We start from the raw sequence: 15,108 nt of genomic DNA on the forward strand, positions 1-15,108 counted from the left end.
TGTCCAGCAGGGTTCGCTCTCTCCTCAAGGCCCGTGACGCTGCCTTCAGGTCAGGCGACAAAGCCCAGTACAGGGTGGCTCGTGCTGACCTGAGCAAAGGCATCAAGCTAGCCAAGGCAACCTACAAGGGGAGGCTGGAGGCCCACCTTGCCAGTAACAGACCACGGGAGGAGTGGCAGGGTCTACGGAGCATCACCAACTTCCGTGGCAGCAACACGACCTCTGCAGACCCGAGTGCATCGCTGGCAGAGGAGCTTAACTGCTTCTTCGCTCGCTTTGACTCGCCCCAACCGTCACACCCCCGCACTTCATAAAAGATAAAGATAAAGATGTCCTTTATTAGTCCCACAATGGGGAAATTTGAAGTGTTACAGCAGCAACTCCCCCAACTCCCCCCCACTCACCGTAGAGGAACACGATGAGAGGCGCGCGCTCCTGGCTGTTAACCCCAGGAAAGCTACTGGACCCGACGGAATACCAGGCAAGGTCCTCAAAACATGTGCCCACCAACTGTCACATGTTTTCTGCAGGATCTTCAACCGCTCCCTGGCTCAAGCAGTCATCCCCTCCTGCTTGAAAACTTCCACCATTATTCCTGTCCCCAAAAAGTCACCAGCCGTCCACCTGAATGACTACCGTCCTGTTGCTCTCACACCAGTCATCATGAAGTGCTTCGAGAGGCTGGTTCTCCAGCACATCAGGGACTGCCTTCCTCCCACTCTGGACCCCTACCAGTTTGCATACCGGGCTAACAGATCCACTGAGGACGCCATCGACACTGCTCTGCATGTTGTGCTGGGCCACCTGGAACAACAGCAGAGCTATGCAAGGATGCTCTTTGTGGACTACAGCTCGGCATTCAACACGATCATCCCAGACATCCTCGTCGCCAAACTGGACATTCTCGACCTCCCTGCCCTCACACGCATCTGGATTGAGGACTTTCTGACCAACAGACCCCAGACTGTGTTGCTCGGCCCCTACACGTCCTCCACCCGCATGCTGAGCACCGGTTCCCCTCAAGGATGCGTGCTGAGCCCTCTCCTGTACGCCCTCTACACCTACGACTGCAGCCCGGCCCACGGCAACAACACCATCGTCAAGTTTGCTGACGACACGACAGTGGTCGGTCTGATCTCGGAAGGTGACGAGACAGCCTACAGAGAGGAGGTAAAGAGACTGACAGCCTGGTGCAAGGACAACAGACTGCACCTTAACACTGCAAAAACAAAGGAGATTGTCGTCGACTTCAGGAGGAACAAGACGGTGCCGCCCCCCCTCTGCATCGAAGGCGTGTGTGTGGAGAGGGTCCACACGTTCAAGTTCCTGGGAGTACAGATCTCCGACGACCTTTCTTGGACTCACAACACCACAGCAGTGGTAAAGAAGGTCCACCAGCGTCTGCACTTCCTGAGAGTCCTCAGGAAATTCAACCTGGACAGGAAGCTGCTGCTAGCCTTCTACCACTCGTCCATCGAGAGCCTGCTGACGTACTGTGTCTCCACCTGGTACAGCGGCTGCACTGAGGCGGACAGAGTGAGGCTCCAGAGGACAGTCAAAACAGCGCCTGATTAGAATCTGAAGAATCAGAATGCCTCTTATTGTCATTATACTCAATGTACAACAAGTTTGGATAGTTCCTTTCTCCAGTGCAAATATAGATAATAAAAATAATATAATAAATAAATAAACCGCCCCCAAAAAAATGTGGGGTTGAAAAAGTGCACTGAGTGCCACATTATGTTGCAGTTCTACAAGGCAAAGGTTGCAGTGTGCGAGAGTTCAGCATGGAGATGGCTCTCGGGAAGAAACTGTTTTTTAGTCTGTTTTTGTATTTTTTACTTTATTTATGACTGAGTATTGCCCTTGATGATCTTGTGAGCTCTGCAGAGGCACCGGGCGGTGGAGATGTCTGACAGGGATGGAGAGGGCAGCCAATAATCCTCTGCACTGTTTTGACTGTCTTCTGAAGCCTCACTCGGTCTGTCTCAGTAATCCTGCTATACCAGGTAGAAACACAGTAAGTCAGCAAGCTCTCGATGGACGAGTGGTAGGAGGCCAGCAGCAGCTTCCTGAGTGTCCAGTTTGTCATTGAGGATGTCCGGGATGATTGCTGTTGCTGGCATGGTGGGACTCTAACCTCCTCTTGTGGTCATCCTTTGGCTTGCTCAATGCCTTATATCAGGTCAGCATGAGCCACACTGTACAGAGTTCTGTTGTCCGACCTGAAGGCGATGTCACGGGACCTGAGGAGTGAGCGAACCTAGCTGGACATCCAGGGTTTTGTGTTTGGGAAAGTCCGAATGGTCTTGTTCAGGGACGCAGTTACCATGCAGAACTTGATGTAGTCCGGTACACTCTGTGTATAAACTTCAAGGTCCCGATGATCAAAGAGGTCCCAGATCTCATGCCAGTAACAGTCTTTGTGGTGGACCTGAATCTGTGTCTGAGAGGGATGTACGCAGGTGTGAGCAGCAGGGAGACAGGTGGTCTGACTAGCCAAGGGGTGAGTGGTATGACTCTGTACTTGTGCTTGATGTTTGAATACGCATGATCAAGAGTGTTTTCTCATCTCACAGTGCTAGCATTAGGATTGGGGGGGATGTAAACAGCCGTGACAATCACGACTGTTTGCTCTCTCGGGAGAAAATAAGGCCGACATTTAACAGACATGTACTCAGTGATAGGGGAAGAGCACTTCTCTGTGATCAAGCTGTTATTGCACCAGTCCTCATGCACGTAAATACAGAAATATATAATTATTCCAACATTTCCCTCTCGTTTATCCTACATTTGCGTTAACCCTCACATCTACACAGAAACTCCCTTCCCGGTCTTATTTATTGGGGTCATATTTAAGAGAACACAGTGACACGTTGAGATTGTCAGAAGGTGTTAATCTCCCAGTAGAAGTTACCCAAAAAAGGATTCTGAAGCAGGTGTTCGGCTATTGAATATGGAATTCTGATAATGAGGTGTGATGGCCTCTACGTCAACTGAAGTGTCATCCGCTTTAACGTCACTATCATCCAAGGAATGTAATAGTGGATACATTTAATTCAGTCTAGCCGTCATAGGTGCAAAAGCTGTCGTAATAATTGGGTTAAGCAGGGCTACAGCACAACAGCATCCACACAACATCAAAATCGCTGAAAAAGTTGCAAGAGAGATTAATATTGAAAAGACCAGATTTATATATTTTCCAAAGGTCTGATCCCACCACTCTGAAAACATAGACACACCGGCATGAGCTTTCATTTTCCGGTTTGAAGTGTCGAGCCCTGCAAAGGCCCTGGTTAGTGCGCCATCAAGCACAGTGTTGTCGGGATGAATGTGCAACACTAGTCACCAAACATCGCACACACTCCATTCTACAAAGCCAGAAGCACATCCACCGCTATGCTGGTCTGGAATGTCATGAAAGAGGTGGTTGCCAGTTGTTCACAAAGCCGACTTTGATATAGTTACCAGGCTTGTGGATGTTGGAGTGAAAGTAGTTGAGTCACCCATGGCAAACAGGTCCCAGGTGAGGGTTCAGACAAAGCACGGCTCACAAGACACTTTATAAAGAATATAATTATTGGTCATAGTTTTACCTTGCTCGGTTGCAGGTCACCAGGGCCCCCCTCTGGAGCCAGGCCTGCGGGGGTGGGGCTCATTGATGAGCGCCTGGTGGCCGGGCCTGCACCCATGGGGCCTGGCAATGGCAATGTGAGCCCTTCCCATGGGCTCACCACCTCTGGGGGTGGTGGCGGCAAGAGGCAGGGACCATGGAACTCCAATCTCTGGCTACAGCAACGAGCTCTTGGGACATGGAAGGAGCCTGAGCTGATGTGCAAGGGAGAGAAGTTCCGACTAGATATAGTCGTGCTCACCTCCTCACACATCTTGGACTCCTGTACTGAGAGACGCCGAGCAGGTATGGGCATACTTATTGCCCTCCAGCTTGGCGCCTGTACATTGGGATTTACCCCGGTGGTTGAGAGTAGCCTCCCTAATGTCTGTCCAAAGTCCAGGGGGTAGTCTGTCCATGGTACAGAGGAGAAATAAATAAAAATGCTGCAATGATAAAAATACTGCAATGGAACACAAAATACAGCATTGGTTAATATAAGTACACCATTGAATAAAAGTACAGTAGTAGAGTGTATTGCATCCAAGGACTGCACAATTGCACTAATGCCCGCCCATTTGTAGAGTTGTTAAACAGTCTGACAGAAGCCGGCAGGAAGGAGCGGCGAAATATCTCCTTTGCACAGCAAGGGTGTAACAGTCTATCACTGAAGGAGCTGTGGAGTGCTATTAGAGTGTCATTGAAGGGGTGGCTAGGTTGTCCAGCATTGATGACAGTTTCGCCATCATCCTCCTGCCCCCCAATGAGTCCAGGGAGTAGCCCAGGACACAGCTGGCCCTCCTCACCAGTTTATGCAGCCTCAATTTGTCCTGGCCCAAGATGCCGCCTGCCCATGAGACCACGCCATAGAAAATGACCAATGGAACCACCGAGTCATAGAAGTTGATATTCATGAAACAGACGTACTATGAAGGGGGAGGAAGGGCGAATAAACTGCTGTCACTCAGGTTGACAAAACAGCATGCAGATAATTCATTGCACAAAATCAGAAACCAATCACTAATGTAGTGCACCATAATTTAGAGGGTATACAGAAATGTTTTGAGAGGGTGCTGGAGCCTATCCCAGCTATCGTCGGGCAGTAGGCGGGGGACACTCTGAATTGGTTGCCAGCCAATTGTAGGGCACACAGAGACGAACAACCATCCGCACTCACACTCACACCTCGGGGCAATTTAGAGTGTTCAATCAACCTGGCATGCATGTTTTTGGAATGTGGGAGGAAACAAGAGTACCCGGAGGAAACCCACGCAAGCACATCGAGAACATGCAAACTCCAGACAGGAAGACCGGAGCCGGGATCGAACCCACGACCGCTGCTGTCTCTCACTGTGAGGCCATCGTGCTAACTAGTCGGGCCACCGTGCCGCCCAGTCATCATTCAATTGGGCCATAATGAAGAACGTGGTACCGCCCTCTTGGAGGGAAGCGGTGATTTCTCTTATCCCAAAAGAAAGGAAGGATAAATCGGAATGGAGCAATTATAGACCAATTAGTGTATTGAATCAGGATTACAAAATCTTTACACATAAACTGGCTAAGAGAATAGATAAACTATTGTAAGTCTGGATCCAACTGGTTTTATGCGTCAGAGACAAACAAAAGACAACATAAGACGAACTTTACACATGATAAATCACATTAAGGATAGCGGGATTCCGGCAGTATTGATAGAGTTGGACGCAGAAAAACCTTTTGATTGCGTAAGTTGTTCCTTTTTATTCTGAGTTCTAGGAAAATTTGTTTTTCATAAACTGTTTTTTAAAACGATACAGGCCCTTTATGATGACCTGAGGGCAAGGATCAAGTTAAATGGGGGTGTTTCAGACACCTTCTTTTTGGAACGTGGAATGAGGCAGGGTTGCCCAATTACTCCCCTCTTATTCACTATTTTTATTGAGCCACTGAGTCAGTAGATTATCCAGAAAAGAGAAATTAAAGGAATACATTTGCGGGGAGGTGAACAAAAGATTGCTTTGTTTGCTGATGATATATTGTTACAATTATCCAGCCCAGAATGTTCTCTGGTACAGCTAATTTCAATTTTGGACCAATACGGGGGGTTTTCAGGGTACAAATCGAATATTGCTAAAACACAAATTCTTACTTTCAATTATAGCCCCTCAATAAATGTTAGATTGAGGTATAAGTCGAAATGGGAAGAGGATTCCATCAGATATTTTGGAGTCAATTTACCTAGGGATCTATCAAAACATTTCATAATCAATTTTGTCCCGCTGATTGGCAGAATTAAAGATGATATCAGGAGATGTGAGTCTTTGCCTTTTCTGAATTTTGGCTCACGGATTCAATCGACCAAAATGTTTGTTCTTCCAAGGCTGTTATATCTTTTTCAATGCCTCCCTGTCCATATACCAGATCAACAGTTTCAAGGATAAGATCATGTCGAGATTTATTTGGGCGGGGCAGACCAAGAATCAAATTCAAGAATTTGCTTTTAGCAAAAGATAGGGGCGGGGTCGCACTCCCATTTTTGAAGGATTATTATATTGATGCTCAGTTGGGAACGTTAATATGTTGGTGTAAAGGTAAAGATGTCCTTTAATAGTCCTACAATGGGGAAATTTGAGGTGTTACAGCAGCAAAGATATAGATCACACAAAGTTGGCGGCGTAATGTAGCCGTTAATGTATAACATTAGCAGCAGACATTCATAAAAAGCATGCAAATATACACAGTATAAACGTATATACAACATACACAAGTGTAAGGAAACACTCCTTATGCCTGTCCATGATACAGAGGGGAAATGAATAAAAACGCTTCAATGATAAAAAGTACTGAATGATTGAAAATACTGCAATGATAAAAATACTGCAGTGATAAAAGTACTGTAATGGTAAGAGTACTGAAATGATATAAAATACTGCAATGATAAAAGTACTGTAATAGTAAAAGTACTGCAATGATAGAAAATACTGCAATGATAAAATATACTCCAATGATAAAAGTAGTGGTGTCACTGATAGTGTAGTGGTACACTCGCCTGAGTTGTGTGCTGGCAGCGTGGGTTCAGTTCCCACTCAGTGACGGTGTCTATGTCTGCCCTGTGACTGGCTGGCGACCAGTTCAGGGTGTAGTGCGCCTTTCGCCCGTAGTCAGCTGGGATAGGCTCCAGCACCCTCCCGCGACCCTGTACAGGATAAGCGGTGTGGATAATGACATGACATGACATGATAAAAGTACTGCAATGATAAAAAATACTGCAATGATAAAAGTACTGCAATGATAAAAAAAAATACTGCAATGATAAAAGTACTGTAATTGTGAAAGTACTGCAATGGAAGAAATACTGCAGTGATAAAAGTAATGTAATAAGAATACTGTAATGGTAAACAAAATACATCATTGGTCAATATTTAAGTACACCATTGGCTGAAAGTACAGTAGTAGTGTATATTGCATCCTAGGACTGCAAAATTGCACTAATGCCCGCCCGTTTGTAGGCCTGACCCAATGTTCTTGTTAAAAAGTCTGACAGTTGCCGGCAGGAAGGAGCGGCGGAATCTCTCTTTTGTACAGCGAGGGTGTAACAGTCTATCACTGAAGGAGCTGTGGAGTGTTCTAAGAGTGTCATTGAGTGGGTGGGCTGGGTTGTCCAGCATTGATGACAATTTTGCCGTCATCCTCCTGCCCCCCACTGGGTTCACAGAGTCCAGGGAGCAGCCCAGGACAGAGCTGGCCCTCCTCACGTAGTTGTCCAGTCTCTTTTTGTCCCGGCCCGAGATGCCTCCTGCCCAGGAGACCACTCCATAGAAAATGACTGATGAAACCACCGAGTCATAGAAGTTCCTGAGGAGTGTCCCCCGAACGCCAAAGGACCTCAGCCTCCTGAGTAGGAAGAGTCTGCTCTGACCCTTCCTATAGAGAGCGTCTGTGTTGTCGCTCCAGTCCAGTTTATTGTTCAAATGAACACCCAGGTACTTGTAAGTTGAGACCCTCTCAACGTCTGTTCCCTGGCTATTCACTGGTGCAGGTGAAAAGTGCTGACGTTTGCAGAAATCCACCACCAGCTCTTTGGATTTTCCAGCGTTGATTTGGAGGCGGTTCTGCTGACACCAGTCCACAAAACCCTGTGTAACCCCTTTGTACTCCCGATCGTCTCCGTCAGTGATGAGGCCGACAATCGCAGAGTCATCAGAGAACTTCTGCAGGTGACAGGTTGTGGAATTGTATTTGTAGTCCGAGGTGTAGAGGGTGAACAGGAAGGGAGCCAGAACAGTTCCCTGCGGCGGTCCCGTGCTGCAGAGGAGCACATCAGACACACAGTCCTGTGTTCTCACGTACTGTGGCCGGTTTGTGAGGTAGTCGTGGATCCATGTGATGAGGTGGTGGGCCACTCCCGCCTGCTCCAGCTTGTCTCCCAATAGGGTTGGCTGGATGGTGTTGAAAGCACTGGAGAAATCAAAGAACATGATCCTCACCGCGCTCCCCGCCTTCTCCAGGTTAGAGAGTGATGTGTGGAGCAGGTAGATGATGGCATCATCCACACATATGCCGGGCTGGTATGTGAACTGGAGTGGGTCCATTGAGTAGCTGACCAGGGGGCGCAGATGGACGAGGACCAGTCTCTCCAGGGTCTTCATCAGATGAGACGTCAGCGCCACTGGTCTGAAGTTGTTGAGCTCCTTCAGATGGGGTGTCTTTGGAACAGGAACCAGGCAGGATGTTTTCCACAGCTGGGGGACTCTGCCCAAAATATAGGGCCAGATGGAAAGAAATTGAAGAGGGCATAGTAGAGGAGCTCCCGATTCAGGCAGTGCTGGGGGATAAGAGACTGATGACTAGGATAATACATCTGGGAAACCCCTGGATTGCTTTGCCATTGAAATTGTGGAAGAGGTTATCAGCTTAAAATCACTTGACAGAAGTAATGAAAGTTTTTAGGTGGAGTGTGTTTGACATAGACTTTGTGCCCAAAAATCTGGACGCAAGGTTCAAGGAATGGGTAGCTAAACGGTTGACTGCATATTGTAATTTCTTGAAGCAGGGGGCCATGGATAGTTTTCAGAGTTTAAGGGGACAATATGGATTGGAGAAGGACGATTTTTATAGGTACCTACAAACCAGACACTATGTAAACCAATTTAGGAAGAAAGACACACAGGAACAATGGAATAACAGTTTGTTAAAAATCTTTACTGATGCTTATGCATTGGGCCCTACTCAAAAATCTATCGCAAAACGTTCCTGGAGTCTGCAACAGATAAAAGCAGTCTCACTAAGTGCTAAAGTAAAATAGGAGAGAGAAGCTAATATAGTCTTGAGTGATGAAGACTGGAGAAAGTTATGCGTGTTAAAATGGAAGACTTCAAACTCTGCCCTATTGAGGGAGTTTTGTTGGAAAAACATTATTAGATTTTTCATTTCGCTGGCTCAAAAAAGACATTACACTTACACATCTGTTTGTTGGAGACAGTGTGGATGCACGGAACCTAATGCCACAAATCACTTCCATATAATTTGTTCATGCTTTGTCGTGTTCCCTTTTTGACAGGACAATATTTCCCTATACAGTGTTTTCGTTTAACTTTGTTTCTTTATATCTAGGGGCATTGCCGCCGGGGAACGTTTCCCCAGAGGATCTCTATCAGATTCTTAGCGCCCATCACAAAGAGGTAGTTAAAACCAGAAAGGCCTACAATTGATGAATGGATTGACATCATTTATGACATTTTTAAAATGGAAAGGATTACTTTTGCAATATGATTACAACAATCAGTTTTTTTTTTGAGAAAATTTGAAAAATGGACCACGTATATTTCACAAGTAATACCGTCATTTGCAACAAGTTCAGGGCGTACCTTGCCTACTGCCCGAAGACAGCTGGGAGAGGCTCTAGCACCCCTGCGACCCTCTTGAGGAACTTATAATGGATGGATGGATGGGTAGAACAAATATTAAGAGGATCTGAGGTTTGGTTTTGGGAGTTACATGTTTTAATATTTTAGGATGATAGGTTTAAACTACTGTGTTCTCTGTTAATGTTTTAAATCCTTACGACATGAAACATTATATTAATTAATTAACGTGTTTATCTATACTAATTGTAACTAAGCTCGACGCTATATTTTGTGAATTTATATCAACGCCCAAAATGTGACTTGACAACCCTTAAGGGACAAGATAACATTTTCTAATATACCAGACAGCTAACATTGTCATCTATGAACTATTTGACATGACAGGTCCATCACTGTCAGCCACATCCAACAGGAAAGTACACAGCGACACATCACCTAGCTCAAGTCATCGAATTAAGAGCGGGAAACTAAATGGCCATTTTCTGTGATACGAATGTGAGCCTAAAGTGGCCAACACATCCTCCACATGGCTCACCTTTGTTAAACATATTTGGTCCAGTTTTGGTGTATATATGGCCAAGCTAATGCAGATGCAGATGTGAGCCAGAAATGGCCGAAGTTTAAGAAAGTAAAACACCCTTATTTACCGGTTTTCCTCGAGTATAAAACAGAATTTTGTGAGCCAAAAATGTAATCTACATTTTAAAAGGCATACTATAAATGGCTTTCAGGTTTTTACCTAAACTCATTACATTTCAGAGATTTTAAATGGCTTATAGGTTTGTGAAACATTTTCTTTCCTTTCAAAATGGTATTTATTTTTGTACAATCACATAATTTACGGTATTAGTAATTTATCCCAATTACAAGAGCACCATAATATTCAAATTTAGAAATACATATGAAAAATAAACTTTAGTACTTTAAAATTATGTTATATAGTTAGTTATTCATGACAAAGTCACAGAGCGCCACAACAGATGAATGAAAGAGCCGTGGGTTCCACAAACCAAACAGTACCGTTACCTACATACGAAAATCATAACGAGAATAACGTGTGTGTGGAGGAAGTCTTATGAGTAAAATGCATGCTTTCAATTTGAAAATAATTTGGATTAAACACAGGCCTTTTAACACAATTGTCAGGACACCTGAGCATGCAGTGCATTGTTCACTGCAATGTATGTCTGAAGTCAACACAGTTCCTTTTTTTTTTTTTTTTTAAATAAAGTCAACATTATTAATTCTCTATATTGTGAAAGATTTTCATTCAGAGTATATTTGAAGTTATTTCTACCCTATTATTTGATTTCTTTGTTGGTACAAGTTGTAATTATCAAAATTAGTCTTTTGAAGGCTGCATATTCAAACTGTGAGAAAAGGAGCGAATGCAAGCCGCGCAGTCTTTGAGATGTGGCAGGAGAGCTGAAAACACGGTGAGTCCCAAACGATAATTGAATGAATTAATTAATCTCAGGTAAATGTCTGGCTGTTATTGTTGAAACTTACTTTACCTTGTGTTTTGTAATTGTTCGAGGTTGCCTGTGTGGAAAACTGCTCGCTACGTTAACTAAAACATATCATGCTAAAATGATAAGTGATGACAACACAGCAGGTATATTAACTACTCAAAAAAGTTAGAAAACTCAAGTGCATTATAATCACCAGTTTAATAACACCGATAAGCATTGTGTTTTATATCATTTACATGAAAACCTTTACACCGAGGTGCATATTGTTAGCATTGGGCCTACTACACTTAACACAGTGTGCCTTGATCTCCCTCCAAAATTTGCGAAGACTTCAGCTTTCACTCAAATTAACACAAGCTACTCCACTATCATATTTAAGGCTTTTTTGTGCTGCATTTGATTGGGGTTAGTCAAACAAACCACATTAAATATTGAATGTTGCCTGCTGTTAAAAATAATAGAAATTCAAGATGAAAGTTGAATAGATATTGAAATACTAGATTTGCTCATTCAGATTCATGCCACAATGTGCTTTGTATGTTTTGTGTGTAGGTTTATCAAGCACTATTTCAATATAGTGTTGTGCTGCATTTGAGAGGAACAACGTAAGTAACAAATTTGGAAAAATTGTGACTTCTTTGTGTGCTTTTATTTTGAATATTCAAAGTTTGTGGGGAAAGGTTTGAAAATTTAAGAACTGGAAAGAGTGTTTCAGCAGGTGAGGCAATGATTGGACAGAGCAAAAACTATGCTCTAAGATAGAAGTGATTGTGCTTTCATTGGACTAACTTGTAGTCAATTAAATAATTATAAATTTAACACTTATAACCTGGCTTGCCCGTCATATATGTATTGTTTTAATTGTTTTAAAAAGTTTTTTGTTCAAGCTTTTGTTGTTAAATGACATTTTTGCCCAAGTGTCCATCCATCCATTGCAGGGATGCTTTCTCAAGTGACGAGTCTGAAGCCTGTGATGGCGATGAAGTACCACCTACACCTCCCCCGTGAACTGTCGTAGAGAAAAAGCCTCCTAACCAAGAGACAGAGGAGCTGCAGAGGGCCCTTGAGTATCTCCAGCGACACCAGCAATGAGTCTCCTGCAGGAGCTAATGCAGGTATGATGATGGAATTTTAATGTATCATTTTCAAAAATATAAATAATGAATCATTTACTTTCTGGAAATATAAAATTAGGTACCCCAAATCCAAGTAGGTCCCAGTGCATTCCTGAGTCTGGAGCGACAGAGATCAAGCCATCCTACTGTAGCCCTAAATAGCCCCACCTATGAAACCCTGATTCGTAAGGCCCCAGTTGAAAGCCTTCAGAGTTCAAGCTGGCCAAATGCAACGATGATAAGCCACAACCCGAATGTGTTTACCCCTAGTCGGACACAGAGAAAAAGACGTCCCACCACCTTGATGCACAGTCCCACTGGAACCCAGACACTGAGACAGAACCAACCCATTTCAAACCAGATACCTTGCTCCAGTGCAGCACCACATGGGAGGGGAAAACACATATTCATCCAGTTGGTGAAACGACTGGAGGAAGTGAAAGACACAAAGAAAGTCCATACCAGGATGTTGTACAATCTACTTAAGCAGAAAGAGGGTGTCCCAGTGCTGAATATGCCTGAAGGAGCCATATTTCCACTTAAAACAACATGATGTTGAGGCCATGAACACCAAGGAGGGTATTCTCAGAGTTCAATTCTGCAGTTGTAAGTTCAATTTGTATTTATTTGCTTCAAAAGTATTTTCTTCATCTTATTTATTACAATTTCTATCATTTCATAATCACATTGGTAGAATATTAAGCTTTTGCCCTTTGTGTGTTACCGAGGCTGTTCGCTTAATCGATGATTTCTTTCCTGTGATGTTTATCATATAGCCCGCCAGGAGACTTCGGTAGAATATTTAAGAATGCGTTATAATGCAATACTTACTACAATAACACTACAGATATCAATTTAAAAATAAAGATGTTCTGATTAGGTAATGTAACTCAGAGCTACGAATCAATCGTGTACACAAGAGATCTGCTGTTAGCACTCCGTGCTAACCTCGCGCTGGCTCCCGGAGCGAGACCCGATATCCTCCGTAAAGGATAATGTAAATGGCAGTCAATTTAAAACTGAACAAAGGTTAGACTGCTCGGAGCCACTTTTGTGATCCTGGCATGGAAGTCCATTGTTTCAGAGGGGTCTCGTTCACACCTCCTGTGGTGCAGCTGTGATCTAATCTTCCTGCATTCCTCTCCTGAGTGTCTGGTCATTGGCATGGTCTAAACTTCGGTTACACTTAAAGGATTTCATACATTTGACTATTAAAGGAATATAAGAGTTTGAGCTTAACATAGTTCATTAGATGTTGGTGCATCCAATGTATGAAAATGTGATATTGTAAAATGCTGAGAGTGTGACTGGTGAGGCGAAACTGGTTGCGGGGGTTGTGCAAGAATGGAGTGTTTTGGAGGCAGGGGGTGCTGGGCGAGACGAGATGACTCCGGGAAGGAGCGGCCATCGGGGGATCGCACGCAGGAGGAGCCACGGGATTCGGCGGGAGGAGAAAGACCAATGAGAGCGAGCTAGAGTTGACTGCAATACACATAGCCAATAGAATCATGCCAGGATGCCTTTGTCTGTGCCATTTTGCATGTTGTATAGTATGAATCAGTACTGGGCAACTCGGGGGTAGAACACATTCGTTGGTGGCACGAGAGGTGTAGACTTGTATTGAGAGGGATCCGAGATCTAGGTGCCATGTAGAAAATCTGTATTGGGAATAAATCCACTTCGTGTGTGAAAATGCCGGCTTCCTGATACCTTTCTATTGCAGAACGAGCGCGCATATTGTTGGATGAGTGAGAGTTGGGTAAGGTCGCAAATTGGAGTCAGATTACTTATTTGAGTTTACATTGGGTTAAAGTTAAATTCTAACATTGATATAAAGATAAATTCCAACAATTTATGGTGACGCCGACGGGATGCATGAGAGGTAATAGAAGTCTGGGACTTCAAAGAGAGTCTGGGACTCTAAGAAAAGAAAAGAAGTTTGGAACTTCGAGGAAAACCACTGGAGACCGGGTCTCCCACGTCCACACCAGGTGACGACCTGAGAAAGGATAAAGTATAAAAGAGCCACACATCCGACCATCTTTCCTCTTGGGCCCACAGTGAAACAAGGTAAGCAGAACCCTTTCAAATTCTGCACATTGGCAACGCTAAATTATAAGAGGAAGGAGGAGCGGAACGTAGTAAGCGTAAAAGTGTTGGACGCTATTAGGGTGTAAAATCTGGGATTTACCTTCTAGCATAATTAATGGCGCAAAAGTAAAGTAGTATAGTTAAAAAAAAATAAAAAGTGTAACAGTGTGGACGTTAGTAGGGTCTGAAATCTGGGATTTACCTACTAGAATAGTTTGGAACTATTCGTGGTTAAGATACGGTATAAAATCTGGGATTTACGTATCGGGACACGGTTTAAAATCTGGGATTTACGTGTCTGTGTGGAAGCTGTGTGAATGTGAAGGCTAAAATTGTTCTGCGTAAGAAGTGGTTGGGACACACACGAGTGGATTTCAGGATGTTGAAGGAGAGGAAGTGTTATAGTGGTCTCGGGTCCTGGGTGTGGCACGGAGATTAAGGATAAATTCATAAAAATGAAACATAAAAAAGAGAAGAAAAACATGAAGTAGGGATGAAATAAGAAAAGAGAAAGAAAGAAAGCTAGAGAAAAGAGAAGAAATTGTGTCAGTGTAGCGATTGGAAGTTCAATAAGAAAAGAAAAGGAATGTGAAAAAGATGCAGAATGTGTAGAAAAGAGAAAGGAACAATTAATGTTCCATTGAAAGGAGGATGGTGAAACAGGCAGTATTGAGAATGACAGAGTTTGGTGATTGAAGAAGGTGTGACTTGAACAAATGAAAAGGATAAGAATTAGGGTCTGCTGTAAGGAGGAATTGAAGAAATAAATATTTCATGTTTCATACTTGAGTTGATGGTCTTTCTATTAAGGTAACTGTAATTAGTAACTGGAATGAAATGCACAGATGGAAATGACACGAAGAAAAAGAAAAAGATTGGTGTTATGAAATCTTAATTGAAGGAAGCTTTGAGAGCATGAGAAACCTTTGCAAGAGCATAGGTGGTTCCTGACTTTGTAGTTTGTGATTTGA

Source organism: Idiotropiscis lumnitzeri, chromosome 8 (assembly GCF_059441095.1).
Source record: "Idiotropiscis lumnitzeri isolate Australia: NSW breed Sydney's pygmy pipehorse chromosome 8, RoL_Ilum_1.0, whole genome shotgun sequence".
In the NCBI taxonomy this organism is placed as follows: Eukaryota; Metazoa; Chordata; class Actinopteri; order Syngnathiformes; family Syngnathidae; genus Idiotropiscis; species Idiotropiscis lumnitzeri.